Raw genomic sequence first — 13,171 nt, forward strand, 5'->3', positions numbered from 1 at the left:
TCCTTCTTATTTTTTTTAACTTTGTGTCAGGGCGGTTGTTTGTTTATTTCAATGAATGTCTTTTTCGGTTTGTGTTTCTTAATCTACATATGTGTTTTTGTCCCTCTCACTCTTTTTGCCTGTGTGTCTGGGCGGGTGTTGGCTTATTCCAATCAAATGTGAATTTCTTATTTTTTAATAATGTTTCATGTCATTCTAAGAGATTTTTAAAAAAAGTTGAAAAAAAATGTCAAAAAAAGTGAATAATTTCGAAGTCCAAAAAAATTTTAGTTAAAAAAAAAATAGTTTGTTTTTTATGAAAAAATATTGAATGAGAACATGCATTGGAATAAGCAAACAACCGCCCAGACACACAGGCAAAAAGAGTGAGAGAGACAAAAAACACATACAAACAGTCGTAACTGACAAAATGGGTCAATTTTCGTTTCGAAAAAGTACATATTTAGGCATCACTGACAATTAGGGGAGGAATGTCCCCCCCCCCCAGATTAAGACGACGAAGCCTGGATTTATCTAGGACAAAATGCCGGAGGTGGAGCTTTGGCAATTAGCCAGAGTATGAGCCGCCCTAACAATCGGAAACTTTGTGAATGGTTGGGCATCACTTAACAAAATGATCAAGAATTTTTTTTAACCGCACCACGCGAATGTGAATTTTATTTGATTAATTTTAAGTCAATCATTCACATTCAAGAGCGGGGTCTTGAGGGGGCGGGGCAGTCCCCCTCACATCCGTAAAAATTTTGATCGTTTAAATTTTTATGTTGTGTTTAGTTTTATTTGAAAGAATTTTCGTTTAGTCGTGCATGCTTGGTATTATTAAATAAGAATAAAATTCTATTTTATTATTTTATTTTTAATTTTTTTTTAGATTTGCAAAAGTCATTCAAAATTTAAAGTGATAAGTGTGGAAAATCCTTTCAAAGCCAAGATCAGCACACAATTGCATAAAACCTCAACCGGATGTCTCACGGACTCTTAAGATCTCTCCCAGCCTCTGAAAACGTCCTTTTCCCAAGATGTTCCCGATAAAAATTTTGAGATATCCGTCTTGCTCAAAACAATCCAAAAGTTAAATAGTTATAACTCATGGGTTGAGGAAAACCCCCAAAGCCACTGGGGCAAGGGTCATTTGTGATGCAAGTTATCCATTTTTAACAAATCAGGTATTAAGAAAAGAAGGCATATTAGATCCTGAATTAAAAAAAAAGCTTAGAGTATTAAGGCGAAACTTTAAGGAAATGTTGAGAGGGATGTTGAACGCAATCAAATCAATATGTGCTTTTTGGTTTTGAAAAGGTAATATCAGAAACGTCTTAGGAATGACTGAGGGCAATAGACGTTGAAACTTTCAAGGAATGTGGAGGGGATGTTGAAGAAAGATCGGAGGTCAACCAACCCCCCTTTTCTTGTCCTGTTTAGGTGATCCTTCTCCTCTACAGTTATCAAATTTTAATTTTTCATTTTATTTAAACTAGTCAAATTACTGTGCCTCCTTGAAATCTAGGAGGCATTGCAATTAGATCCTCTACGATGTATACTAAATCATTAGGCACTTTGTATGTCAAGGTTACTAAAAGGGTATATGTGCAATATTTTAGGAATGGTTAAAAGAATTCACTTTGTACTTTCAGGACCACTAATACTGCTACTACTACTGTAGTTGTGATTGCGAATACTTACGACTTTGACTCTGACTACTTGAAACTACTTGCATGTTTGACTTCTTGCAACTTCGACCACCTCTATTTTACACCAGTACCGTGTCCACTATGTGTATCAAGGTTGTCAAATGGGTTTACCTGCAATATCTCGGGAGCGGCAAAGGGTAATAGCTTATTGTTTTCAGGACCGCTATTGCTACTTCTGTGACTGCAACTGCGTCTACTTGTGACAACGACGATCTTCAGCTGCAACTATAACAACTTGGGACTAATTGCAAGTGCAACTACTTGTGATTTTGGCAACGTGTTTTTATATACATTTGTATCTGTTTGTATCTGCTAGTGGGACTACTTGCATCTTTTACAATTTGTTGCTCTTGCTAATTGTGACTGTCAATACTAACGAACAATATTACTTTTGACTATTAATTAAACAGTTTAATTGTTGTTTCTTTAGCAAAACTGAGACTATTTGCAACTCTTATCAGAACTAACAGTGATTACTTCTTACTCTTATTACTCGTGACTCTGTGCACTTTAGTTCACAACTAATTACACCTGACACTATTTACGAGTCTGACAATAAAAGACTAAATTTGCGATTTCTTTCCTCTGTTAATGTAATTAGACTGTTTCTCCGGCTGCGATTGGGACTATTACTTTTTAAACTATTGCAAATTTTGCTATTACAAGTAAAATTATTGAGCTAAAAAATAAAAAAAATAATAATATCCTTTATATCAAAATCATACAGTGCATCCAGGTAGCCAAAAAAATCTAATCCGCAATATCTCAATAATACCAAAGGTTATTAATTTCTATATATCATTGAATATTAAGTGGATGTTGAACTAAATCAGAAGATTCTAATGTTGACCTCAATCAGAAGATCTGTAAGTGATTCTTTTGTCAGGAGGGTGTATGCTCAGTTTTTAATAGAAAAATTAATTTAACATTCAAGTCAAACTTGAAACATAGCAAAAATCGGTACAAACAGGAATTTATATACTGCCCCCTCTTCTACCCGTAAATGTCTAATTATGTCATTTGCACCTTACTAAAGATGAATTATATTTAATATGTTCTTTTATATTTACAATATTGAAAACTTCCTTTGTTAATGTTATTATATATCAAATATTTGTTTTATATGTGCCTTGTGTTATTGATTATTGTAGTCATTTAGTTTTCATTTGCCGTCAGTTTTCCAAAAACAAAAGCATACTGTTCTAGACACATAGTTTAAAAAAATACACATCAAACAGTTCGTGGTAGCAAACTGTAAGTAAGGATCAACTCGGCTCAATATTAAAAAAAACTCTAAAAACACTAGATTTATAAAAACTCAAAACGCTAATCAATAGATACATCAGAAGAGCCAGCTTATTATGTTGATTCCAATGATATAAGATTCATCAATTTTAGTGTTACCCATCAGAAGCTACGAGCCTGAGAAAATATGCCTGATTTTTTAAATAGGGCAAAAACAATTCATAAAATTGAATGAATCTTAATCAAACCCCACTATCGACTTACTCGTATCATAGATCTCTTAGAAATATCCCGGTCTTTCTTATAAAATGTTGGAAGTTGGATATTTTGGTACATACGAATCCTCATGGTTGCGTGTCGGGAGGGACTTGGGCCAGGGGGGCGATGCCCGGGTTGGGTGGGGAAAGTTAAAGGCTGGAGGGGTACGTGGTAAGGGGGGTAAATTTTATAGATGGTGAGCGAGATTTACCGGCATTATTTGAAAAACGAGCAGAAATTAGTTGATATATGAAGGGTTGTCCCCTCCTCAACACCTTTCTCTTTACGCTGAAGTTTGACCGTTTGTCTTAAATTTTTAAGTGTCTACTGAAACACGGGGGCCTTTTAATTAGAATAGCAAGCTTTTTTTAAACGTGCTAACAGATTTAGCGTAAAAACACGGTATTGAGGTAGGGGCAGCCCTTCGTTTGTGAAATAAATCTGCTGAAATTAATTTTGAAGTCTTGTTTCAAATTTTCATATACGGTAAGTGAAATTCGAACCTGTGTTATCTGAAAAACGTTCTTGAATAAGTTTTTTCAGATTAAAGTAAGGAGAGACATTAAAACTTAAAAGGAAATTATTTATTTTGTATATGAAAGCTCTTGTTCACAAGCTAGCTTATGAACAAGAAAGAGTACTGTGTCATCAAATCATCAACAAGTGTCTTAAATTGTTTTGGCTAAACATTTGAATTTTTAATAGGAATTTATTGGGGAGTAATTATTGTTTTTATTGTTTTAGAATTCCAATGTTTAAAATAAAATTAAAAAAAATAAAATAAAAATAAAAATAAAAATAAAATTCAAATTCAAATGAGCGAGACATAAATGCATATAAATTAAAAGGGACACTAAGAAAGTGTCAATAATTCAACTACAGTAAGTCAATAAAAGATTTAAAAAATAAAAACTGGTTCTGTTGGGAGAGGGGGGTGTGAAAAAAATAAATACATACCCTCCCCCCCAAAGGCCGAACAAGGAATCGGTACAACTGAACGGGGGACCTGAAAAAAGGGGGGACAAGCAAATGAGTGCTAGAACCTGGGATAATTCGTAGAGCTCTCTCTTTGAAATTTTCAATTTTTGTGTTGCTTCATTTGAGAGGTCAGCGTGCCACACAGTACAATCTTACTCTAATATGGTGCAAAAAAAATAAATATGTTCTTGTAGTAAATGTGATTGGGGGCAACTGAATTAATTTAAAAGTTTAAGGAGGGAAAGCGAGGAGTTTGCTTGTCGTAGGATATTATTTAGATGGGTAACCCATTTCAAATTGGAAGAAATTGTAACACCAAGGAGTTTAAGAGATGTGACAGGGGTTTCAGGAGGAATAGGAGCAAGAAAAAGGGGAGGGGATTGAAGGAAACTTACTGAGACTATTGCGGATTTAGAAGGGTTAACTCTCATGTCAAGGGAAGAGGCCTCACAGGCAATATCTTGGAGTATGCCCATTGGGTTGCTAAACATGTTTTTATGACATATCTCTAAAACTGTCAAGTCATCGACAAATTTACACCTTTTGTCATAAAGGGTTGAAAGGCTGTTAATCATTAGAGAAAAAAGGAGAGGTCATAGAAGAGTTCCCTGAGGAATGACACTATATATGTTTAGATGATTTGAGAAATAACTTAGATATTAAAAATGTTGAGATCGATTAGATATAAAAGAGGAAACGATATTAACAAGTAAAGTTTCAATGTTGAATTCATTTTCAAGTTTATCTAATAGTAAAATATGTTTAATCAAAGTGAAAGCTTTTTGAAGATGAACAGAGATCAGATTAAGCCGACTGTTAGGTTTTTCAACTAATTTACACATGAAATCAAAAGACGGATCAGGTAATGAAGAGATGAGTTTGCTTTAGAAATAAGAAGCTTTAGCAGGGCATACTGAGCCACTTGTCTTCACCTACGGTTGTGTTTAATTTGGTAGAACACATAATTTACTAAACATTTATATGTTCGGTTTTTACTGTTTACGTCTAAGCATACCAGTTAGGCTTCGACTAAGGATTTGACCGCAGAAACTGATTTTGTTTTTGACGATTACCCCACTGAGTGGCAACACAGTAATTCCGTAGTATAATCTAATGTGTGAATATTATAAATGCGTATCCCTGCACCTTTAATGATTGAAAAAAAACAACTGCTCGATTTTATTTTATTGTCGTTTTTTTAGTTAAAAGAAGTTGTAAATTTTGTGGTTAGGTTTGGTGGGGTCCGACCGAGATAAAGTTTTTGGGTACATTAGCGAGTTAGTTATATAATTATAATATCGATACGATGCAAATATGATTTGCTGATACATTTTCCTCCGAAAAAAAAAACGATACCTAAAACTTAAACCCCCCAGTCTCTGCCCATATTCATACTCACATGCTTCTCCCGCGTTCATTACGCACCAAATAACTACCTCCATCGTTCACTGTGGATATCCAAAAATTAGGCCATTTACAAGAATTGTTTGACTCTTTACCTTTTCTGATCAGCAGCTTCTGAGCACACAACCGAAATGGCAGATATTTGCGGAAGCCTTATAAGAAAAAATTAAATCAAAGAAGCCACTTTAGGTATATAAACACAAATACGTGAAAATATGACTGAAAGAAATGTTAGTTGATCATAGAAATCGATCATTCCAAACACAAATTTCAATAGCTGATCTGTGTATTTTAATAATTTAGATATTAATGTGAAAACTTTACTTTACATTCATATTATATGATATTTTGCTAAAGAATACTTGTTAGGTATAATGGACACAGTGGTGCAGCTACAGTTTTAATACTAGAGGAAGGCTTCAAAGAATGTGTCGAAAAAATAGTCTAGTACGCCGACAACTGATTGAATCTTTAGCCCACACAAGTGAACATTCATGAAACAGAAATGTATGGTTTATTGTACATTTTGTTAGTTGTTTTGATAGAGGATGTAAAATTCATTAAACAGAAATGTATAGTTTAATGTACTCTTTTTAGTTGTTTGGTAGAGGATGTACGTTCTTGTTGTCACCACACACTTAGAACATTGCTGCACTGGGTGTTTATTGACAAATATTGGCCGCAAATATACTTAGACTTCATTTGACTCCCCCCACAGCAAGGTTGGGTGACAAGCTTGCTTCTTGTTCCTGTAAAAAAGAATCAGCAGCTGAAACGTCTATTCGACGCCCTAGTATGTGCCAGCAAAGGATGAGGACCAAAATTCATCCCATTTTTCATTTTTTTTCATTTGACTCACCAGTGCTGCTCTCCGCCGTAAACAGAAATAGCTGGTGGCTCCATCCACATGGACTGGACAAGCAAAAATTATCTAATAAAATCTGGTGCCATCTTTGGACAATTTGCGTCGAAAAAAAAATATATATCAGCCGATAATCAATATTTTTTTCCGATGTTGGGCTCTAATGTCGGGCAACATGAAGATTGATCAAGTGAATAGCCTTGCTTACCATGGTGGCATAATTAGTATAGATGGTGGGTGCTGTGAAAACAAAACAAACGAATTATGTTTATTAAACGCATGGTATTACAAATAATTATCTACATCTTAACGGTCTTGAACAGAACCCTTTGCTTAACAAAACTCCTCGCGAATCGAGGGGAATCTTACCCATAAAATTTTCAATTAACTTTCAATTGCTCTGCTTTAGACTGTGAATTTCAACGCGCTGAAATAAAAAAATTCATGTTGCATTGCCAGGGTGCAACTCAGTTTAGCAAGTTTTCGTTTACAAAAACTACACTTTAGCGAAGCCGTCGTTTCGCTGCAAATGTCCATTATTATATTTGAAAGAACTAGTAAGCTGCGACAGTTCAATATCGTAAATTATTTACTTTTTCAGGTTCGAAAAGTCTCACCGTATTGTGAAAGAAGTTAAACTTCAAAGAAAACAAGAACCGCATTTATAGAAGTAAACGGAGATAGCAGTTGGATTCTATTTGGAAGAAAAGAAGAGACTCAGCGATACTCAATTTAATACCAATTCCGTATGGTAGAGTAGGACAAAAGGTAGTAGACATATGAAATATTAGAAAAATATTAGAGCTAATACCCAAATAATTTTATATCTGGTTCATTCATAATCTATGCCCTTTGTGTACATTTTTTAAAGAGTGTTACATCCCTTATTCTTTATTTTTATGTATATCCTTTGACTTCATTATATTTAAGGGAGGATTGCCAATGGCTTCAGTGTATATATGTAAGGGTTCAGTTTTTTTTTACATTTTTTTTAACACGTATTTGGATGATTCGTTTGTGTATGTCCGAGACATGTTTGCTACTAATATCTATTTTAATAATGAAAAAAAAAAAAAAATCCAATTGAGATACCTTGAAACTAAACTAAAAAACTGGGAAATGTAACTGAAATGCAAGTCAGCCTTATCTTTTCTGGCCAAAGGCTTGCTTCTGCTTGAATAGGTATTCATGATTGCAACAATAGCTGGAACGTAGTATTGAGTAGTCGACGATCCATAGTAACCAATAGTTAAAAAATGCATGAAAAAAACTGTCGAAAAAAAATTTAAAATTTTTAGCTGATTCAGGAATGGTAAAAATGTTTAAAGTTAGTTTTAATAGTAAAATGTTGTTTTGCAAAGGAGCCTGAAACTTTCAAAAATGCCTTCGGATCGAATTTTGAAACGGACCATTGGAATAGCAATTGTGGAAAATCTCTCACAGGGAATTAAAAATCCCAATCAGGCTCCTTAACATGACATGAGAAGCACTCACTTAACAACAAAGCTGCGCACGCTCCAGCTCCATCCCAATCCATTCAAAGCCTCCCTCTTTATAACCTCTCAAGAAGTTCCCAGGTCCCTTGAATCTTTCTTTACGACCGCCTCTCCCATGCACTACCTGCTTTCCATTTTCCCCCAAGAGAGATTGGCGAAAAGGGCAATCTTTTGCAATCATTTTCATCTAGGATGATTAAATCATTATCATTATTTAAGTTAGGGGACTTAATTCCCCATTCAATTCCCTGCTCTCACATCTTTGATGTACTCCTTTGGACAAAGTCCATCAGAATGGTCCGTATAAATGTTTATATAACACAACCCTGCTCAGCTCCTGATTTAATAATTTCCAACTTAGACGCAGCAAGGTTATTTTTGTACTTCGCTCTAATTAGTTTAATGTGTTTGTCTGGATCACCATAGAAGGTGTAGCGATACAAGTTATATACATATATATATATATATATATATATATATATATATATATATATATATATATATATATATATATATATATATATATATATATATATATATATATATATATATATATATATATATATATATATATATATATATATATATATATATATATATATATATATATATATATATATATATATATATATATATATACATATATATATATACATATATATATATATATATATATATATATACATATATATACATATATATATATATATACACAAAGTACATACATATACATATATATACATATATATACATATATATATATATACATATATATATATATATATATATATATATATATATATATATATATATATATATATATATATATATATATATATATGTATATTGATCACAAAATGTCAAGTTTCGGAGTGTTCCACTACTCGCAAGCAAGTGTCATTGGTATTTTTGATTCCGCATGGTCAATTTAGGGGGGGGGGGGGAGGGTAGGTTAATTCTCGTAGCAACCCCATTCTGTCATGTTGTGATTCACACTTTCAACACCTGGCGTCCGGACTATCATATAATCTACCAAGCATACAGATATCCCACATCGGTATCAATAAATGAATTAAACCCAAAACAAACAAATATTAAAATAAATATTGGAGTCAAACCCAAAACGAGCATAATTTAGTATGAGTAGGGTTCAAAACCCCTATCATTTCTTAAAGCTAGAATGTAATTTGTACTTTACAGGAGACAAATTCAATTGAGGTTACTGAAAAAAAATGTACATTGTCAATTTGATATAAAAATACTGATATTTATACACTGAAATCTAAATTAATGAAAGAAGTGTTTTTAAGTCTTTAAGTATATTAAGTTTTTTCTTTTTAAGCTTGTGTTTCATATTCAATATAATAATTACTCGCTTTAAGATCTATTTATTGATTTATATTATTTCTTGTATTTTTTTTGCTATGATTGTTTATTTAATTTTCGTTCTTTCAGGGTATCATTTATTCTTTAATAGTAATTTCTGGTCGTGTTTTGTTTTAATTTTAACAGGTATTTTTATATCCTGATGACTCCTGAGCTTAAGTTTAAAATGGCCTTTACTTTTCTTTGAAAAACTTATTTTTCGGACAGTTTTTTTAATTAATATAGGATAGGGTTGTTCAGCCGGAAAACGCTCGCCAAAACAAGTTAATTTCATAAATCTGCGCCTGACATTTTGTTTGGTAAGAGCGATTCTTGTGCTAGAGCTTTTTTTTGTCCGGGACTGAGATCAGAAATTAATTACCCTAATTTTAGCAATTACATTAACGAAATTAATTTTTCTTATTATCATACTCGAAAAATGCGAACTGTCGCATCTTTAAGTGACCCTTCGCATTTGACATTAACGATTTTTTTGTCAATATTAGCGAAATTTTCCACTGCCAAATGTAACCGATATTCTTAGCTAAACGTAAAAATTTTCACCCAAAAACAATCATCATTTTTTCTCCTCCTGGAAAGCTTATTTATTTTGGGCTATATGTAATGACGACCTTTATCTAATACTTTCAGCTCCCTCCCTTCCCATGTACACTTCCAAAGTGAAATAAATACGAGTTAGTTAATTCCAAGAATATACATTAGACCTGCAATTATCTAGTTTCAATTATCCAGATCTTCCATTATCTATTATTTAAAACAAAATAGAAAAATTCAGCAAATGGAACTCCAATGAGAAACAAACGTGCAAGGGCCAAAAACTCAAACCCCTTTCAGTTCTCTTCGATAGAGTTTTCGAAAACAATTGTAAGAATTATAAACACCAATTACCTTAGTGTTGACTAGAAAGCATTCAAAATTGGCTTCAAATTTTCTTGAAATTTGGCTTTAAAAGTGAATTGAAATTTTTCTGCCATTAAAACCAGTCTCCATTGTTGGTTCCCGTTGCCTACAAAACATTAAATAGTTATTATCACAATAAAACACAAATCCATATTTATGAGATTGACTTCGAATAACAACTACTTTCCTCTGTTGAAAACTAACCTCAGTCATTTTCTCATTTAAAGCTTATTGATTGTGCGTGCTTTACGAATGTATATAAGAACATCTGAAGATGCCTTCACATTACATTTTTAAATTTTAAATACTTAGTCACCTGATTCAGTGAAAGCAAATGGGAATCTCTCTAATTGGTTCTCTGTATTGAGTTCCTCTCTAATTAAAAAAAGAACAAAAGGGGACATTCCAGTGCTTCTTTCGTTAAGTGAGTGCTTCTCATGTCATGTTAAGGAGCCTGATTGGGGTTTTAATTTACCTGTGAGAGATTTTCCACAATGGCTATTCCAATGGTCCGTTTCATAATTCGATCCGAAGGCATTTTTGAAAGTTTCAGGCGCCTTTGCACAATAAATTTTACTATTAAAACTGACTTTAAACATTTTTACCAGTCCTGAATCAGCTAAAAATGGTAATTTTTTTTTCGACAGTTTTTTTTCATGCATTTGTCAACTATTGGTTACTATGGATCGTCGACTATTCATTACTAGGTTCCAGCTATTATTGTAATCATGAATACCTATTCAAGCAGAAGCATACCATTGGCCAGAAAAGATAAGGCTGACTTGCATTTCAGTTCCAATTTCCCAGTTTTTTAGTTGAGTGTCAAAGTATCTCAATTGGATTTTCTTTTTCATTAATAAAATGAATATTAGTAGCCTACATGTCTCGGACATCCACAAACAAATCAGACATCTTCCTGGATTTCCCAGCACTATATAAAAAAAAGCTATGAAAAATTAAATAAAAAAGTTATAATATATATATATATTACAAATGAAACTCAGAGAGGAGAGGAACTAACAAAATGAAAAATAAAATCAAAAAGGGTGAAAAACTGAGGATTTTTTCAGCCAGTGGCGAACCATGAAGATGACAAAATATAAGCAAATATTCTGCCAAGTCGTCCTCAGTGCTAAACAAAAAAGAAGACAAAGAAAAAAACAAAATCTAATATATATATATATATATATATATATATATATATATATATATATATATATATATATATATATATATATATATATATATATATATATATATATATATATATATATATATATAATATAGAAATATATATATATATATATAAATAAATTAATATATATATATATATATATATATATATATATATATATATATACATATATATATATATATTAGATTTTCGGTTTTTTTTTTCCGGGACCAAAGCTTTTCCTGAGGCCAACATAATTTCAATGATTTTTGATATGAGAATTGCAGCTTGGAATGTTACGAGGTTAAAAAAAAATATTGTGTCGACTTTTTACTCACAAATTTAGACACTTAGAACTGGACTTTCAAGTTCAAAACTCATTTCCCAGGTTTATGAAAAATTAAATTATATAAAATAGAATTTATCTACTGAGACAGGACGGAGGGTATACATATATGGGGAATAAGGCAAATAACGACTAAGGAAGAGACTAAGTCCTCTTTAGGCTGGGAATGTGTTGATAATGGACGATTGATAGCTCATTTTATGGCTTAAAAGATTATAATATCATGTACAGCACTATAGGTCCCTGTAAAACCGACTGACGGTGTCTGTAGGTACACAGATAAATTTTATTTATAGTTGCAGTCGAAAAATACTGGTTATTAGGTTAGAATTGGTATTTTTTATTTGGAAGCTATAACGCCTTGGTCATTATAAATAGGTATTTAGGATATCATAGCCAAAGTAAATTTTGTGTAGGAAAAAAAAAAAAAAGAACTGGACAAAAAATGCTGAAATTATTTAGGTATAAAAAACTATGTAAACCAATATAGAATCTGGATATAAAATAGCCCTTAAGTTAACATGGTATTCACGTGATGGTAAGACAGCTAACCTTATTAATTATGACAATGTAAATTGAGCATCGACAGGATTATTACAAGATACTAGGATATACATGAGTGCTGTTATTTTTGTTAAAAGTAAAAATCGCCATCTTATTGTGTCTAGGGTTAATTTAAAGCTCAAATTTCAGAAGGGTAACCACCTGCAGAAGTTTATGACGTTAGTAGACTCCAGGATGAAAATTTGAGAGAAACTCTCGAGGAACTGTTGAATACTAAACTTGAGAATTTAAAATTTGACACTATAGTGGATGGCTGGAATAATTTTAGGAAAACCATTTGGGAAGCTGCTGATAGTCTCTGAGGGGAGAAAGTTAGGAGCGCAGCTGGTAACATTCGTGAAAAAGCTTTATTTTTAATAGAGAGAAGAAGGGGCTTGTGCAAGAATTATCTGAGTGATAGATCAAATGAAAACAAAAGGAATGTAAGGAAATTGGAGAAAGCATTGAAATATGAACTAAGGTGATGTAAAGTGGAGGCCATGGATAAAATTGCCGAGGATGTGGAAGATGCAGTTATACGGCATAACAGTAAAATATTTTACTGACATGTTAATAAATTCAGAGGAAGTTGTTAATCTGGACTTGTCCCAGTTAAAGATAGGAAAGGGGCCAAATTTAGTAATAAGGAAAGAGTTAAGGGAGATAAGCCGAACATTTTGAGAATATGCTAAGCCAAAATAGAGCAACAGAAAAATATGGAGGAAAATGAAAACATTTGTTTCATATTGTATGTAATTGTATATTTATTTTGGTTGTAATAATTAGCGACAGTACTAAAAGGATTAGAAAACAACAAGGCCCCAGATGCTGATACTGTGGTTAATGAGTTTCTTAAATATGGTGGCTATGAGGTTAAAAATAGGTTGC

The sequence above is a fragment of the Artemia sp. Qi Xiang Cuo genome, chromosome 13, assembly GCF_049724085.1.
Source record: "Artemia sp. Qi Xiang Cuo chromosome 13, ASM4972408v1, whole genome shotgun sequence".
Lineage (NCBI taxonomy): Eukaryota > Metazoa > Arthropoda > Branchiopoda > Anostraca > Artemiidae > Artemia > Artemia sp. Qi Xiang Cuo.